At 37.4% G+C, this 17,568-nt stretch overlaps 1 pseudogene; it reads right to left on the reverse strand.

Moving 5' to 3' along the window:
* Positions 1-8,498: 8,498 nt before the first annotated feature.
* Positions 8,499-12,868, reverse strand: LOC113349334 (annotated as a pseudogene).
* Positions 12,869-17,568: the final 4,700 nt, after the last annotated feature.

The raw sequence follows: 17,568 nt of genomic DNA on the forward strand, positions 1-17,568 counted from the left end.
TATTATTCTTTTTTATAAATTAATACATTAAGGGAAAAAAAACTCACATGTTTCACATTTTTGGCAAGTTTAAAAATAAAAATAAATAAAATCTACGTATATTTCCTATCTTTTCTCCACCAATATAATATATCGAGATGGTGCGGGACGAGCCCTTGCCACACCAAATAAAAAATTCATCGCCACAGGACAGGAAAAAGGCCCGTGCATACCAAACCAAAATATGTCTGAATGAGAAAATGTCAGATGCATTGCACGGGTACAAAATCTAGTGACATTAACTTTAAAAAGGCTAATGTCATTATAGGAAGGAGAAAATCATCGGATGATACTTGTTACCTGAGTTGAAACTCATATACACCAAATAAAATTAATTGATACAAAAAAATCTTTTAAACAGGTGAAAACCAAATAAAATTAATTGATTCCTGTAATCTTTTAAACGGGTGAAAGTTGGATAAATACCCTGACATTTTTAGGGGCGATCCCAAAAGAATTAGGGGCGACATAAAAAGACAAAAAAGATCACCCAAACGTAAATCTAAGCTACCCCTTATCTTCAATTTTTCGAAATGGCCGATATGTCGTTATACAATCGGTAGCAAACACAACAATCGGTAGTTAACCAATAATCGGTAGTCAATATAGACTCATTAGTTTCCGATTAATGTGTGGATATTTCGGCTAATATGCCCTTTTATAATCGGTAGATAAAATAACTTATAAACTTACCGATTATAAGTAGCCTCAGATTCAAACTTGGCCAAAATTCCATAGGTTTTGAGGGTACAGAGACAACCATTCGTTTTGTATTTTGGATGTACCCATAATCGGAAGCTAAATAAGTTACCTAACCTCTCGATTATGGGTTTCCCCAAAATGAGATTTTGCTTCAATCCTTCTTTTGATAAATTTGAAATCTTCAATAATCGGTAGCTAATCAAACCTCTAAACTATCGATTATAAGTGGCCCCAGATTCAACCTTTGACGAAACTAGAATAATCGGTAGCCAAAACAATAATCGGTAGCTTCACAAAATAATCGGAAGCAAACTCTTGTAATCGGTAGTCTGGGGTCTATATATTAGTGTTTGGAATTTGCTTTTGAGTTATTGTGAGATAACACCACTTCCGATTGTAGTGAAAGAAGAATTTTTTCATAAACATGGATGGGTACGAAGAAGAACGTCAACTTGTTGAAGTTCAAGGTTCACTACCATTTAGAGATGACGATTTGGGGTATATGTTGAATGATCCAAACTTTCATGAAGATGAAACCCTAGACGACGCTTTCATGGAAGAAAACGGAGAATCACCCGAAATCGAAGCTAATGATGCATCAAACATACAGGTATGTTGTTAACAAACTCTAATACCTATGTTATGTGCGTTTGTCTGTGTTTTTGAATGTGAAAATTCGATTTCTACATGCATTGAATTCCATGAACGATATTTAATCGGTAGACAATTGAGTAACATATCTACCGATTATAAATTTTTTTTGCAATATTTCTACAATCGAACGTTTGTTGATGTATTAAGCTACCGAATATAAAAAAACCCAAATTGAAAGCTTTAATTTGTCACAATCGGAAGCTTTATACATCAACAAACGTCCGATTTTCAAAAGTCGCCCCAAATACGAATTTCTCCAAAAATGAAATATTTGTAATTCTTGATATTTCATAATCGGTTGTTTATGAATTAATTTATCCTCCGATTATTGAAGTTTTTTATACAGAAGCTTGTACATTTTTCTATTTCGTTAATCGGTAGCCTATGGTAGTGCAAGAATACCGATTGTTAGATAATCAGTTGCATTGTATCGTAACTGATTATCGATTGTTATATAATCAGTTATTTATTCTCTAAACTGCCTTCTGATTGCTAATGCATAACTTGTTATCGTGCGTAGGCTGTTGTAGCGGTTGATGACGATTATTATTTTAGGCCTGATACTTACCTACACTATGCAAACAATTTGGTATGGTCATGAATTATCTTGTCTTTTCTAATCATGTATCTTAGATGGTTATGCTTATTATTTTTGTTTGTTATATGCGCATTTAGATATTTAGAAGTAAGAAGGAGGCCAATGAATGACTTATGAACAAGGCAAAAGAGAAGATGTGCATGGTAGTTCAGAATCGTTGCGTTAAGAAGATTCGGTTTGAAATGATATGTAAGCGAGGTGGGGAGAAGAAGAGTAATGAGGGAAAGAATAATAAGTATGTAAGGAAGACGGAGAGAAATAAATACCGAACTCATACAAAGAAGCTTGGATGCCCATTTAAGATTTTCTTCTATAAGCCCGATTGTAGGGAAAGTAAAGAGTGGAAAATGTCTAAAGTTGCTAATGGTTGTCACAACCACGACGATCCAGATATTCTTATTGGACATGTAATGGTTGCCAAGTTAAAACCACATGAAATGGAGACGGTGAAGTATATGCGTATCCAAAAGGCGAGTGCAGTCTTAAGTAAAATAAAGCCGGACGACCCCGACAACTTTTCTACTTTGTCTACAATTAAGTTGGCCCTAGCTACGATCAAAAGGACAGAATGGGATGGTAGAACGGTCATGCAACAATCGCAGTGGTTAGCTAAGTTACACGACTACACGTTGAGAACGGAAGAAAATGATGGTAAAGTGGTACGTATTTTCTTAGCACATCCCGAAATGATCAAATTGGCTCAGTGTTTTCATCAAATTTTGTTGATAGATGCCACTTATAAGACAAACAAATATAACATGTCGTTGTTGAACATTGCTTGTCACACTTCAGACAAAAACACGTTTACGATTGCATGGGGTTTAATGGATCATGAGAACAACGTGAGTTTCATTTGGATGTTGGAGACGTTGAGGTCCATTTATAATGGCGATGATTTTCCAAGGGTTATTGTAATGGATAACGATCAAGCCTTAATGCATGCAATAGCGGTAGTGTTTCCTGAAGCCCGAAACTTGGAATGTACGTGGCACATTCAATGCAACCTCAAACACAATTGCCATCACCATTTCCAAGCTAAAAAACCAAGGAAGGGTACCAAGAGGTCGAAGGAAGAGGATGAGCGCATTAGTAAATTAACCATGGAAGAACGAGAGGAAGAGAAGAGGTTATTTGATGAAAATGGAAGGAGAAAGGAATGATTTGGATAGCGGTCATGAAAGAATGGGACAAGATCGTTTGGTCAATGACCGAGGAAATTTACGAACGTAACTTGAAGAAATTTGAGTATGAATACGGCACGGACTACCCAATACCTGTTGAGTATTGTAAAACACAATTGTTACCGATTAAGGAGAGGCTTGTGTATGCATGGACATATGAATATCGTAACTTCAAGAACGAGGAAACAAGCATTGCGGAGGGGTCTCATGGCCGATTAAATAAAATACTTCTAGGTAGACAAAATGGAGTTGTGTCGATCCAAGAAGCAATCCATCAATTCACCAATCGTGATCTCGTAAAGATTAAGGATTGTATGCAATTTAATGTACATAAATTCCCTACGGAACATGAAAGGGAAAGATTGCTTCTAAGGGGCATTGTTCATAAAGTTTCAAAATGGGCAATAAATCACATGATGGAACAATTGAAGTTATATAAAGCTTACGATGACGAGAATACGGTTTGTGTTTGCAAGGATATGATAGGTATTGGTCTCCCCTGTCGTCATAAAATGGGTAGGTACGTCGATGTGATTGACATTAATGATATTCATCCATTTTGGAAGCAATTAAATTTCACTCTAAGTACCCCCGTAGTTGATGGTCCGTCGTTCATGGAGTCGGAATTGTGTGCAAGAATAACCGAGCGTTATGCTACAACAAATGACGCCAAGAAGCAAATATTGATGCATGATTTGGAGCAAGCTCTTCGCCCTCGTTTAAGGGAGGTTGATGAACCTATTAAGAAAAAGGGGGCGGGTAGGCCAAACATCAAAGTGTCGAGGACCATTGAAAGAAAAGAATTGAAGGAGTATTTTTCTAATAAAAGAATATTATCTAGGCATGAGTGTTCGGAAGCTGAATTTTAAGATGAGCCGCAACCCAAGAAAAGAGATTGTCTAAGAAAAGATCAAAGTGGACCAACCGCCCGACAAGTGAGGCCAAAGGTCTCTACGAAGCCTTCTCAAGTAAGTCAAGCCGAGGCGGTGGAAGAAGTTGTGTTAGTGGAGACCCAAACTAGCTCTGTAGTTATTGATCAAATGAGCGAATCGCAATAAACATAATCAACAGAAATGGTGACTATAAGAGAGAAGTATGGTACTCTTCGTTGTCATAGGGATTTTCATGGAAGACCAAAACGATCAAGGTATACGATTATAGAAGAGTATATGAAACAAATCCCTCAACTCATTGTTCCATTTGTTTTGTCCACCGATAAGGTTGATGAGGATGGCAATTGTGGGTTTCACGTCGCTACGGAACAAATTGGTTACTTTGGAGAGGCGGTGAACGAAGATGTCACCCAATGGCAATATTTAAGAACAAAGATGGCGGTACAACTAATAAAGGACAAGGATTTTGTATATGGAGATGATGAAGCAAGGAGATAGACACGACAAAGAACTAGAGTTCAAAGACTTAGTTGCACGTGTAAAGTGCCGAAAGGGATTGAAGACAATCGGATCCAAGTATTGGATGACAATGCCTAAATGTGGATATCTCTTAGCGGACGTTTTGAATTGCGTGGTACATTTTTTTGTTCCTACTAAGTATGGACATTCTTTTACGTTTGCACCTACAAGGACGGTTTTTAAAGATAGAAGAATTGTTATGGCATTTGTGAATGAGATGCATTTTATCGGTTTAAGAGTAAAGAGAGATTTCCCATTACCTCCGTTGGGTGGTTGAACGGATTACTTCCCAACGAATCATTGTAACGATTGGTTGACACGATATGAGACCAACATGTTTGATTGGGATCGCTTCATGAAGGACAACTTTCCGGAAGGCCTACTCGAATTGGTTCCCTCGGATGATGAAGATGAATGATCGTTACTTTTGACATATGTATTTTTTGGGATTTTTTGTAAAATACTGTGAAGTATAAAGCTATAATCGGTAGTTATATTATTAATATATCAACTGATTATACAAGCTTTTGTAAACAGACTCAATCAATGTTATAATCGGTAATTAAATTTTCTAATTTAACTTCCAATTGTAAGTCTGACAAAAAAACTGAAATTTTTTCCCAGAATCGATAGACAACATATTACATAAACATCTGATTGTCACCAAACTCTAACAAAAAAAACTGAAATTTTTTCCCAGAATCGGTAGACAACATATTACATATACTTCCGATTGTCACCAAACTCTGACAAAAAAATTGAAAATTTTCCCAGAATCGGTAGACAATATTACATATTAACGTTCTATTGTAACAATCAATCAATATTTATATTGTTGCCACGGACTTCGGGAATTCATAACTTCCATCATAAGTGAATTCTTCACCCTTTTCCACTAAGTACCGTCTTTTTGCGAGTGTCTCCTACATAAACAAACACAAAAGAATGCCAAGTTCGTTTTAGTAAGAAAGATTAGACACCCGGTGTGATTTAAAAGAAGTATACAAATACTTACAAATTGTTGGATCGACAAGCTTAAGTGGCTAGTGTTAAAGATCCTCTTTTGTATCGTTATGTAATCATTTACCCCTTTTTGGACAAGTCGGAAACGATCATGAACTTGTTCGAGTGATCTTTGCTTTGGATTTCCACACTCTCTCACAAATTGGCTATATACCCTCCCCAAAAGATTTCGGGTGTTAACCTTCCTGCTATGACATCTTCACGTCTTGTTTCACGATACCATGTTTTGACAATGGCCAAATCTTCAGCTGCGTCAAACGTTGCCATGCTTGTAAGTTGAGATATAAAATGAATTCACAAGATCAGACGATGGAAAATCTATTTGTAGAATACACGATGCTATATATGTGTTGTTTGGTGCATAAATAAGAAGAGTTTACCCTCCTTATATAGATGAGAGTCCCAACGTCTCTTTTTTTTTAAATATGGCCGTTGATGCGTACTTTTACAAAACTATACTGAAATTACATACAATGATTACATACAATCGGTAGAAAATGGTTGAGAACTGATAACCGATTATTAGAAATCGGAAGCTAAGGATAGTTATTTACTACCGATTATAGGCTATTTTGCAAAAGAGTTCCCAGTTTCATTAGAGTAGTATAATCAGAGGTTTATCAATATGTATTATCAGCCGATTGTGTGTGGTTTTCGAGGCACGACTAGTTTCTTTTGAACGAAATAGTTGTTGGAGTATAATCGGTAGTTAGATAAAGAATTAAAACTTCCGATTTTCAAAAATATTTTGAAATTCATAACAATATCACCTACACATCATAATAATTTTACAATCATAACTTTTGATTGAACTTCCACAATTCTATTACAAGGTATTGTGATTAGCGTCGTGGACGTGTTGGACGAGTCCTAAACGGATTAAATCTTTCCATCGCCCTAAGGATTCTAAAATGAGCTTCATAACGGAAGCTTGATTTTTTCCATTTCCGCCATTCCCCGAGAGATCGTTCTATAACCTCATCATTGGTTTCACCCCTCAATCGATATTGATTCACAAGATAAGTTAAATGGACGAATTCTTCGACGTGTCCATTTATTGAACCAATTCGGCAGAAAAGATAAGCGGAGTGACGATTATTTGGGTTACCGGTGTCGGCGCAGAATTTTTCGTGAATTCTCCCCAAATAACTCATACTGATTATGCCTCGCCTACGTTCTTCTCCTCGTCTCGGATAGAATTGAACATAGCGCCTAAATAAAGATAAATCTTCTTCTATCGTGAACTCCGTAGGATTAATGAATGGTTGGGCCATTATATTGAAGATGATGTTGGAGAGAGTTTAAAGGTATTTGTGTTCCATAGAGGGTAAAAGGATACTATCCTTATATAGAGTTTAGAGTTCCAACGGCTCTATTTTGTTGGGGCAACTATATAATCGGTAGTCAAATTAAGGTAATTTAACTTCCGATTATACAGTTCCCCCAAATTTTGTTTTTGTAGAAATCTCAAATTTTTCAAATTTGAGAACTATAATAATCGGTAGGTAAATAAGTTAATATGACGCCCGATTATAAAGTTGCCCCAAATTTCTTCTTTGCCGAAATCACTAATTTTTGGAATTTAGGAGCTACTATAATCGGATGTTAAATAACCTCCGATTATTCAGATGCCCCAAATTTTGTTTTTGTCGAAATTTCAATTTCTTCGAATTTGGGAACTAGAATAATCGGTAGGTTATGAAGTTATTTATGACCTTCACCTATCTACCGACTGCTAACGACCACAACATTAAAAATACTAATAACCGGGAGATTATACCACTACCTCAGCTACTGATTGTATAAGGATACAACGGTAATCTTCGCAAATTTGGACATCCCATAACGTTGTGTATGGGTTGGGAATAAAAAAATCGCCCCTAAAAATGACAGGATAAATACCACTATTTCAAAATTCTTTACAAATTAATGGGTATTTTTAAGTTTTTAGGACCTCAATTTTGGGACGTCTAATATTATATTTATTCAATTCGGCCTCCATAGTCTAGTTTCATTATCCACTTAAAATGCTGGGTATTCTTTTACAAACAAAAAATAAAAAATGAAAAGAAAATAAAATAAAAATAAGAGGTAACTAAATAATCCTGCTACCTCAAAAACATGAATAATAATTAATAAATGAGTCTAATCTTTGAACACTCCGGATTAGGGCTGCACAACGGGTAGGGTGGGTAGGATATGGCCTATACCCGCCACCCTACCCGTTTACTGGCGGTTAAGGAAATTGTTACCCGCCACCCTACCCGCCAAATAATGGATAGGGTAGGATACGGTTAAAAAATTGGCGGGTAGGGTAGGGTTGGCGGGTATGAGTAGGGTATGTGCACCCCTAGGTAGGGTGGGTAGGATATGGCCTATACCCGCCACCCTACCCGTTTACTAGCGGTTAAGAAAATCTTTACCCGCCACCCTACCCGCCAAATAGTGGATAGGGTAGGATACGGTTAGAAACCTGGCGGGTAGGGTAGGGTTGGCGGGTATGGGTAGGGTATGTGCACCCCTACTCCGGATCCATTTGACCCAACTTTTCATTCTCCCCAAGTCCATACCCCCTTTCCCCTCCCCCACACAATCCCGCTTCTCTTTCCCCTTTCCCGCTCTAAAATCTCAACCTCAAATTTTCGATCTCAAATTTTCTCTAGATCTCAAATTTTCTCCATCTCAGTCACGAGATCCATTGACATAAGCAAATGTAGGGTACAATTTGACTTCGTTTGTCTCAAATTTCTCTACGTTTTCTTTGATTTTCTGACCCTAATTTGACCCTAATTGGTGATTATTCAGATTTCACCACTTCCGAAGATGATCTAAAAAAAGCTAAGATCGAGGAGATAATTGCCAAAAAGAAAGTGGAATCTGCTCAGAAAGTGGAAGCAACTACTGGTAAAAAAAAAAATTATTTACAAATGAAACAAAATGATTCATATCCACAGCATGTTGTATCGTTTTCAGCAAAATGATTTATTCTGAACTTTATTTCATCTCAAATTGCGTCAAAGATGAAATAACCGAAAGCCTGGTAGACACCTAAGATATAGAATGGAATAACAACTCCTTTAGGATAATCCTTCGCCATTTGTATCTTCTTTACGTCTCAGTCGACACCTCTAATTTGAATGTCGTGGATGTCAGTTAAAATCAAGCTGTAGATTCCCCCTCTTCTTGCCAAAGATTGTATATGATTATCCGAGTAACTTGGTCTTGGAAGAAATTGAAATGGTCTACAAATTCTGTTTCACTTCTAAGTTCTGCTCAACTAGCTTCTCCTTGTGATAAGACACCTGATTCTTTTCCATTCTCGGCTGAGTTTTGCTCAACTAGCTTCTCCTTGTGATAGACAACACCTGATTCTTTTCCCTTCTCGACACTGATTCTTGTACAGATCTGTCTCTCTTTTAGTACTCACTGAAGGAATTGAGAGTGGGATAAATACACTTCTCCATAACTGGGGGTGAAATCTCCTTTCCCATGTAGTTGGAATTCGACATGTCAGGTCGAGCTTTATCACCCTGTGATTTCCCTTTTACCAGCGTATCGTTTAGTCTGTTCTTATTCCAGTTATTCTTCTGTAAATTTGCTAATTTCGTCTCTAGTCTTGAAAGCACGATCATTCGCTCAAAATCTTGCTTGTCATGTGCTGGTTTGACAAAGTTAGCCTCCACCTGACCTATAACACCACAACCACCACTTGATGAAGTGTTCCAAACCCTCCAGAATGCCTTAATTAGTCTGTTCCTGTGATACACATTGAAACCTTGGATGTCAAGATGTATCCGAAAGCCTGGTGGACGCCTAAGGATATCGAATGGAAGAGTAACTCCTTGATGATTGTGTCTTAGTCAAACACATCCTAGAATTAGGATAATCCTTTGCCATTTGTATCTTCTTTTCAATGTCGTGGATATCAGAGTCAAAATCAAGCTCGCCATCTCCCGCCTCGTCTTGCCAATGATTGTATATGATTATCTAAGTACCTTGATCTTTAACAAAATTGAACTGCTGTAAAAGATCTGCTTCGCTTATGTAAGGAGACCACTGCACTATTGTTTTCTACATTCTTCTTGAACAAAATTGAACTGAAGATGACGACGATGCTTGTACAATCCTGCTCCAGTGGTTTCCTTTCTTTTCATATTCAAGCATGGGAACTACAATATCCTCTTTGCCGGTGCTAGTGAATGTGTAAGACAGTAGTCCAATTCTCTGAGTAGAGCTTCTTCCATCTTTTCCAGGGCATCGGGAAACACAATGACATCAGCTCCAACCCTCATTGTACTAGTCTTGGAACCATTCCCATATTGACCTATCCTATTCACCAATTTACTTTTAGCAGAATAACCAAGAGACATACACTGTCGCATTCTTTCTGGAGACATACCACCACCATTGTCCTCAACCAGCAACATCCTGTTACCATCTTTCTTATTGAAAAGCACATCAATATGTAGCTCCATTGCTTGCCTCGTCAGCTCCGCAACAGCTGCACTCGAATGTAGAAACCTCGGATGCACCCTGACATGATCCATGCCATCAATTCACGTGGTCTCGCCGCCACCTCTGCCAGATGAAGAAATATCTTCATAATCCCCTGCCTTCCAAAACTGCTTACTGTTCAGTACAGCAGGAACTGATAATCGAGTAGTAGTGCCGGAATCAGGCATCCGGACAGATAATGGTATAGGTGCTAAGAGTTCCTAAATCTTTAGAACCGAGTGGCTATTGGGCAATACAAATTTCGCCTTCTTAGAACTAACTTCATCTTCTTCATGAGCCCTATTTCTTTTAATCTTGAAATCAGAATTTGATGAAGAAGAAGCTAAACCAGAGCTTACACTTGCCACTCGCCCCAACTTTTTTCTCTGCAACTTTAGAACGCGAACAGAAGGACCTCTTCTTACAGTTGGAATCATTGTGTGTTTCAGAATCAAGTTATGCAATTTCACAATTCTTGGATGAGCAACATCTGCAATCGAAATGCCATTCTGTAGCAGATTACTCATATGACTTTTGCACTAAGTAAAATCGGTTTACAAGTTGTCTAACGTCTCCAACTTGATATTGCAGCCGACCTGTTTGATTACAAGGAGAAACAACCTCAGATTTACTAATGTAATTTGTACTTTATTTAACAGATAATAAAAACAAATTCTGGGAGATGACAAAAAGATGCTGCTTCTGCAAGAAGAAGACGTTTCTAATTACCAAAAAAGAGTTTGATAGTCACATGAGAAAATCTCACAAAAACAAGGTATCGATTAAATGATGTAAATGCACAGCAAATTTTCCGTGTGCATAAATTTTTTTAATGTTTCTTACTTTGAAGATCAAATGATTTTGATAATATCTTACCAACAGGTTTATAAAATGGAAGTGGAGTAGCTGACTGGTAGGAGTTGTGTTGCTGGTCCAAATGTAAGCTCTCTTGTCCCCATGTAACTTGGCGTTGTGCTCTAGACTAGGTTTATCAACGTAAAGTTTGATTTCTGCTGTTCTATTTGCTTTACCACTAAACATCATATAAGCTGACTACATGCTGAAATTAGACTTGAAACTAGTATTAGCATACTCAACAACTTGCTAAAAACAACACCACACATATCTATGGCACTAGATATAGTTCATAGTAAAACAAGTTGAGAACAAGGAAATAAAAAACACTCAAGACACTAAACCTTTCATGACTTATTATCAACTTCTATTTCCTCGCATTACTTTTTTGATGGATGAAAACAGATTTTCTTTATAAAACATATCAGGCTAGAAGTGAATCCTAGTCATGCTTGCCACATGTCAACTCCAACCTTTTTTCCATCATGAGTTGGATGACACTTCATGGCTACATTGCACAGCACATATGACATGTCAAGCTAAAGGACATGTCATGCTTTGACTCAACCTTATCTAGCATTAACCTTAAGCTAGTCTTTAATGCATGATTAATACCATAAGCATGCCTTAATGCGGATTAAGACTAATCCGACTTAACATTTGCGCAAAACACAAAAATCTAACACTATTCTCCTATTTTCTGTTTTCAGTTAATTTATACCTGTGAGCTCTGCCATACTAACTGTTCTATGCAACTATGCAACGCAGATGTAAAAGAATGGTTCGGATGCAGCAAGGTCTCATACAAAGAAAAAGCAAAGAAAAAATAGTACAGAACCTCTAGTAGAACTTAATTTTCATAAAGACATATAGTTGTGACTGTGATGCAGTGGCATTTTACCCTATGTTCGATTCATTTCATCTTTGTTTGTTACCCTAGTTTACTGTTTTGGTTCCTAGTACTGCATCAGACTGAAGAAAACCAAGTGTTTGCTTACCTAATGAAAACCAGCTTCTCTTTATCTTGTTGTTGCAACAAACTAGCAAGTATATAGTAACACCACCACACAGGAGGATCCTCTGAAACTGGCAGATATCAGGCCATGGTACTGAGCCTGAGAAATAAAAATGTCAAACAGCTTCACAACTAAAAGTAACTATAAGCAACTATATCAGAGATCTTTGTACAAGCAGAGTAACAAGACCTCTTATAGCTTGTTTGGATGTTGATTTATGTCTGTTGCCTATAAGCTTTTTCTTCCTGTTGATAGAACTGGCCAAATACTTGCGATAGTGAGCCCATGAAAACATATAAATATATGAACATAAGACATGAAATAGAACTTTATCATGAAGATGCCAAGCACCCAGAGTATACACTATCAACTATGCAAGCATACCTGACAGACGGTAATGGTGAGAACCTTGAGGCTCCCAAAGATGGTAGCAATGAACCAACCATGAAATTCCACAAGGTGGCTGCACAAAAATTAAACCGTTAAACCAGAATGAAGACATATTTCATATCTAGTACAATAACAAATAATTTAAACCAAAACGATAAAACAAATTTATAAGTTTAACAAACAAAAAATAGCATGTGATTGATATGCAAGCATTTTATGAAAGAGATGGCTATAATACGAAACTGAGTTAAAATTCAAGTACAAACAATACGAAACCATACATTTCCCAGTTTAGATCTAGCTTCAAGGGTTGCTGATTCTGCCTCCTGCAAGAACAAGAGAAAACAAATTCCACAAAAAAGTAAGCCAATGGTATTAAAAAAACTTGCAAAAATCAAGATGACAAAAGAAAGCATAGTCAAATGGATGAAAAGTCAGCACCTCAATCTGATGAACCTTGGCTTGAAAGAAGTTTTCCACAGTCTTCAGACTGCACAAGACTGCACAAAGTTGCACTATAACTTAAACTCAACCGAACAGAAAATAAGAATACATATACATATTCACTATTTAATCTGAGTTTTATCAAAAAGAGAACACCTTCCCTACGAAGCTAACATTTTTTTTTAAAATACTCGCCTTGAGTGTCCCAGTCCATCAGGAGTAGGATGGGCAAAACTGAAGACACGATCAATAGATGTTTCCATGGAAATGCAGGTGATAGAAGTAGGAGAACTTCGACCCAATAATACCATAACCGTTATAGCACCAACCAACACAACTTCACTGTTACAGGAAGCTTTACCAAATTTAATGCTTCCACCTTCAACTCCATGTCCTTGAGAACAACATGTCCTATAATTGAAAGACAATCAATTACTGAACCCCTCTGCCGTAATAAGTTCTTGAGAAGCTTATATTCCATCGGTATCAAAGAGAGCATAGTCTTCCAGGTCATGATTACATATAACAGAATGCTGGTACTAATTTGGCAAGCAGGGTAACCTAGTCTTCCAATCCTACGCGCCAGAGATGCTCTTGCAGAAACTGTGCAATAGTGATGCAACCATACCAACAGAGAGCAAAATGAGTAGCCAAACGATTCCAGGAGATTCTCCCTTCAAGACAATTCACAAGATGATGAACAGCTTCTCCTCTTCTTTTCTTTCTTCATGGGTTGATAATTCATAAACTAGCATCTTTAACACCATATTCAGAAGACGTAGCTCGTCCGGCGAAATCGAGATTGACACCTAAATTCAGAAAAACAGAACTCTCAGTTAATGGCAGAATGAACATTTATAAAGAAGAAAAGAAGCTGATAAGACAATCAACTAATGCAAGAAGAAGAAAAACCAAAAGTGGTGAGTCAATTTCAAACAAACAAAGAATGAAAAGGAGATAACTTTTTGTTGATTTCTTAAAAGAAGAGTTTGAATAAACATATAAATAAATAAAGCTCCCCCTATTTCTTAAGAGAATAGATTGAATGACCATCAAAATCAAATCCCGGCAACAAAATTAATCTCCTTTCTAATTAATATCGAATTTTTCACAGAAGAGGAAGAATCAACATAAAGGTAACACCTTTTCGATTACAGATTTGATTTCTTAGACGAATTGCCAATTTCTTGAGACAAGAAATTTATTGACCATCAAAATCAATCCTTTGCAACAAAACAAACCTCGGGAACAAAACTAATCTCTTTCCTAATTTGATTTCTTAACAGAAGAGGACTGAATCAACATATGAGGTTAATTACAGAGTTAATTCCTTAGAAAATTTCCAATTTCTTAAGAGGAGATTGAATGACAATCAAAATCAATCCTTTGCAACAAAATCAATCTCTTTTCTAATTTACATCTAAATCTTAACAGAAGAGGATGAATGAACATAAAAGGTAACACCTTTCTTAAGAGAAGAGGATGCACCAGCATAAAGATCAAACCTTTCAATAATAATCAATAGTTTCATCAGAAAAAGATGGAAAAAAACACAAAAAAGCAAACCATATTTCACAACTGGTAGATTTACAGAGATCTGTTGTTAGAGTAGCTAGAGAGAGAGAGAAAAAAACTCACAAGAAAAAAAAAAATCAAACCTTGGGGTGTCTGTGAATCTGGTGATGGTCCAAAATCAACATCTGTAAATCTGGATTCTCAGATCTAACAAGTTTTTTCAGAGCCTCTTTCTCTTCTATCCCACAGTCTACCCCTCTCTTATCTCTATCTCTCTCCAGAGGGATGATGAGAAGTTATAAACAAAACACCTGTCTTCTTTGACGTTAGATTCAAATTCCAAATGCATCTTGAACCGTCCAAATAAAGAAAATTATTAGCTTGTCTAAACGGTTCAGACTTGGTTCGTTACCCGTATAACCGGGCCCAAACCAGCCCGTGAATACAACTTCTATTCTGAACCCTGAAAACCCAATTCCAGTTCTAGTCGATTTCCATTTGATGGTCGATGAATTTGGAGGTGCGCTGTTTATATAAATACACACCTACACTGTTACACCACCATAACCTCATACTTGTTGATCTCTTCTCCTAGCGCAGCTTTCATGGAAGACAAGCAGTTGGCACTCGCAACAGCGAAGGCATCCGACGTGCGGAGTGTAAGACAGCGTCCACCGGTTCCGAAGGCAGCACCTTGGCTTGTTTTTCCACATGGAAAAGGCCGGAAATTTCAGAGCTTCTATAATCCTTGTGAACCCGATAACAGAAATTGCACCAAGTCTATACCAGAGATGCGAGGTAGAGCATATTATCATAAAACTTGTCATCAAGGGTGGCTAGTTGTTATTGGTAATGTTATAGATAATGCTGAGTATTCTGTAGCTGAATCAAACTTAGATGATTGTTTCTTGTGGAACCCTCTATCATTGGAAACTATTCAGTTACCTAAGCTCGATCGGCCGTCAATTACTACCGGAACCAAATTACCATCCAAGGATTTTTATTTATTTGACTTGGTGCTATCCTCATCACCTTCGAGTACTAATCGTTTTACCGCTTCTAATCCTGACAATGATGGAGGCTGCATGGTATTTCTACATTTTAAACGTGTAAACCACATAGGAGATGATGAGCCCTGCAACATACTAGTTTTTTGTCGACCCGGAGACAAACAATGGAGAACAAAGGCATTGGAATTGGATGTAAGTTATTATAGCAACAATGACGATGATGCGTCTGTTCTAGAACGCATCCAATCCCTGGTTTGTTTTAAAGGTAATTTATATGCATTTTGTTATAACAACTGGGTCATAGAGATCGAAATCCGAAAACTATGGCAGAATGTTGTTGTTGATAAGAAAACCAAATATATTAGATCATTCAAAGTACAGGACGCTGATTTTCCAGTAGTAATAGGAGATGGTGATAAGAACGGCGAGTGCATGGAATGTTGGGTTGAGTCTGGTAATGAAATCTTCAGAATTCGCTTTAATTGCAGTTCAAGAAGTTATAGAAGAGTTACGTCGACACATATCCTAAAATTGGATTTCTCATCATTGTCATGGGTTTTGTTGAAGAATTTGGATGATCATGTTCTCTTTTTGTGCATAAGCATGGATAATGGACTCTCCAGAAAGTGTTATTCCACTTCCACAGCATCTTGCTCAGCGGCGGACATGGGTCTTGAAAGGGGCTGTTTATTTTACACACTAGCGGAAGATCAAACCTTGCATGTATTTGAATTAGAAGATAATAGTACTACAGCTATCTTGCCGTGCTCGAAGCTCCCAGCACCATGGTTTCTACCTACCTGGATAATGATGCCTGCAACAGTGGGCATGCTGCAGGTTGATAAAACGAAGAGAAGAATAAACGATTTTATATTAAGCCAAAGTGCAGCTGATGATCTGGAGGAGAATAGGAGTAGGATAAATTGTAGCGGAGGGGAACTAGAAGATGGGGGTTTTCCTAATGATTATGACAGCATAGAGGCAGTAGCTAAATTTCTACATCCAGTGGATTACAATAATTTTCGTTTAGTCTGTAAACAATATTCTATGTTACTCCCCGTGTTGAACCGAAAATCGGCCTTTACAAGAACAGCAGTAACTACATATTTATCTCCATGGCTGATTTCTTTCATTGGTGAGCATTTCGTCTGCAATGCCATAGACCCGATGCATAATAACGACAAGTACTTCATGAGAAATTCTGATGAATTACTTGCAGGTGCTACAATTCGATATTCAAAAGATGGATGGCTTCTACTGTCTATCAGTAAAATAACTGTATTATGCTACAATCCCTTGACAAGAGCAATGATCCGTCTTCCAGATTTACCTGATGGTTATGTACTTGGTGGAATGTCATTCTCATTCACACCGACTTCACACGACTGTGTAGTAGTTGCCATGTCCAATTGGCGCCCATGGGCATCTAATTCTGGTTATGCTGAGGTTTCTTTCCTGATCAGTGATCTACACAAGAGTTCAAGTGGTTGGACAGCTCATTTATGCGAATATAAATATGATAAACACGACCACTTTATGCCATGTATTAATAATCCTGTTTTCTATAATGGCGCTTTCTACTGCTTAGATTATAACGGAATGCTAGGGGTTTTCAGCGCCAAGGGTGATGATTTCAGTTGGAAAGTACTTTCGAAGTCTCTGAAACAATTCAGTGGCATCTGTCCAAGTTTTTTGGTGGAGTGTGATGATAAGCTTCTATTAGTGAACTTAGGACAGAGTGGAAAGTCGATGGATATTTATAGATTGGATGAATCCAAGATGGCCTGGGTAAAACTGAACAGTTTGGGAAAGTATGCATTGTTTATCAGCTATACATCCAGTTTCTCTGCAGTCGCTCCGCGTAGTTGCATGGAGAACAAAATATACTTACCTAGATTAGACGGTGAAAGGATTTTATACTATTCTCTTGATACATGTAGGTATCACTGTGTTGGGAGTAATCGGTATTCTTCGCAAGATTTTCATAATACAAAGGAAATATCAAACTGCACTTGGATTGAACCTAACTGGTTTCAGGCAAGACTTTGCCCCGAGCATGATGATTTGAGGCGTTATTCTTCTGGGACATAGTGGCTAAGTGGAAGGAAAACGATAATAATCTGCAACACTCTAATATATGCAAAGTCTAGAGTAGTGGGTTCAAAAAGAAAGGAGGAATTAGCTAATTCGGGTACGACTTGTGTAAATAATAATTTGATAAGCAGTAGAAGAGCA

This window comes from Papaver somniferum, chromosome 2 (genome assembly GCF_003573695.1).
Source record: "Papaver somniferum cultivar HN1 chromosome 2, ASM357369v1, whole genome shotgun sequence".
NCBI classification, from domain to species: Eukaryota; Viridiplantae; Streptophyta; class Magnoliopsida; order Ranunculales; family Papaveraceae; genus Papaver; species Papaver somniferum.